The sequence below is a fragment of the Astyanax mexicanus genome, chromosome 17 (assembly GCF_023375975.1).
Source record: "Astyanax mexicanus isolate ESR-SI-001 chromosome 17, AstMex3_surface, whole genome shotgun sequence".
Classification (NCBI taxonomy): domain Eukaryota; kingdom Metazoa; phylum Chordata; class Actinopteri; order Characiformes; family Acestrorhamphidae; genus Astyanax; species Astyanax mexicanus.
The window spans coordinates 297834-300479 of NC_064424.1; positions in this window are offsets into that span (position 1 = coordinate 297834).

The window sequence follows — 2646 nt, forward strand, 5'->3', positions numbered from 1 at the left end:
GAATTTTAAAGAATTGAGTTGCTGTAGAGCCTCCAACCCACCTGCCCATTACTGAGAGCAACAATCAGAAAGAGCTGCACTTAATGATTATTTTGGTAGTCGACTAATCTGACAATTATTTTTTTGATCACTAAGAAACGATAGAAACAACAGAACATGAGATTTAAAAGGCATTTAAATGTCTAGATGTTGTTTAAACAGGAAAAGTTCTGATATGTAGTGAGTAAATATGTAATCTGTTGTGTTTGGTAGGGGTGGGCAATATTATTAATATATCGTGACACAGAAATATCATGATATTAAAAATCCATATCGTGATAATAGCCTGATAATACCCTGAAATATCGTGATATTATTTTAGAGCCATATCGCCCACCCCTAGTGTTTGGGCACTTCTGGAGACACAAACTAAGTTGATTTGTAAACTGTGTGAGTGAGCTATTTACCCTTTTATCTCCCACTGCACTTCTGTCCCAATTACTTTGTGTAATTAAGTACTGTTATAAATAAATGATTAGTCGACAATGACATTTGTAGTCTACAAATTTAAATAATCGACATTGTCGATAATATCGACTAATCGTTGCAGCCCTACAATCAAACAACTGGTGATGCATTTCAGCGTTTAAAGAAAGAAAAATTTTAAAATGCTAATGATAAGGTGCAATAATTCATAGATATAGGAAGGAAATATTAATAAATTTATACTTTTTTGCTTAGAAAGGATACCAAGTATTTTAAAACCCTATTTAAAAAGAAATAATACACAAACTCAGAATTGAAACTGTGAAATAAATTTGTTATGGATTCTTGAGTTTGAAAATTTTGTTATTGTATATTTTGAAAAAGTCATATATATATATATATATATATAATTTTCTTTTGAATTCTTGCTATTTTTTTTTTTTTTGGCCAGTTACCTAGACCTAGTTCAAAAAAGTAGGGATTGCATATTAGAGACTAGGTATGCCTTTCACAATACCAGTTTTCTTTTGTGGACGATATATCATTCCCAATAAACAATATTATTGTCAATTTAAGAGCATTAAATGCAACTGATATAATGAGAGTATAGTAACATAACAAAGCAAATATACCCTTTTAAACAGAACAACATTGTAATTACTGTTCTAAATGACCAATATCACCATTATCAAAAAGCTAATAATGTAATTACTGTGACAGATATATGTAGTAGGAGGAGCTTATTTGTCCAAAATGCAAATTTGTGAGTCTTAAGCCAAAGAATAATTTAGTTTAACATTAGTAAAACACGTCCAATTAAGCTCAAGTTTCATGTCTTTTTAAATTATGAACCGTTATTATAGTTTCTCCTTGTTTTATTGAAGATCTGGAGATGGACAGATGGACAAGGAATAACTCTTAAAATAAAGGGCATTAAAATAAATACTAAAATAACAATAATGAGTGAACCGTGCACTAAAGGAACAAACTGAATCATTCTTATAAAGAGAAAATATAATTTATTGTGTGAAAAACATTTATAGACTGTGGATTACTGTGAAGGCACCAAGCATAAAGAATAAATCTTTTGATAAAATACAAAACAATGTATAAATAAAACAATTGATTTGTATAAAATAAATTGAATAACTGCACAATATGAGTTTGTGATGTAAAAGCGACAATACAAGTCAAAAGGTCATGCATAACATTTGGAAAAATAGAAATAAATAAGAAAAGAGATACATAATTAAACAGGAGGCAGCAGACGTCTGTACATTTAGTTAGCAGGTTGTTTTGACTGTGGAGAAACAAATGCGTGAACGTGTTCTTCACGCAGTAAAGCGTACGGTACGGTTATATAGGAGCGTGACACATGGATGAGGTAGGTCCCACGTAATACTGTACTGAACTGTTTTCTTATTTCTGGCCTCTTTTATGTCCAGATGTGGTCGTTTACTATGAAGACAAAATACACAGAACTTATATAGTAGTCAAAAATAATGTTTCAGTACACATACACTGAATATAATACAGGTAACATGATATAGAGATCTGATCTGTGGGAGGAGTTCCCTTTAAAGACATTTTTAAAACAAAAAGTAAACCCTGTCGATATTTATTATATACATTATGTATTATAATGTACTGTTACTATTTAGCCTCTGGTTTTATCAAGCATCTTTTAAACCTTGACAAACCATCTATTTAATACCCAAATATCTATTAAACACAATTTTCAGACTGTATTTAATTCAGCTCTGTACAGTGGTTGTGCATCATTATACACAAGATTCTTCTACTACTGCATTAAACTCAATGCTCAAACGTGTGTGGGCAGTTTTATATAGAAACAATATACGAATAATAGCTAGTTATATGTAGTGCAGGGGTGTCCAAACTACGGCCCGCGGGCCATTTGTGGCCCGTTTCCTTTTGTGGAGCGGCCCGCGAGGTATTTTAGAAATAGAATGAAAGTTGGCCCGCTGTTAAGCAGGTTTTTATAATGTGAGATTCAAAGTTTGAGCGCTAGGTGTCAAAAACGGGCCAAAGAGTCTAAAAGCGGAGAGAGTGCGCATTTCTAGCGCAGAAAAACGGGCCAGAGAGTCTAAAAGCAGAGAGAGTGTGCATTTCTAGCGCAGAAAAACGGGCCAAAGAGTCTAAAAGTTCTCTAGAGTTTAA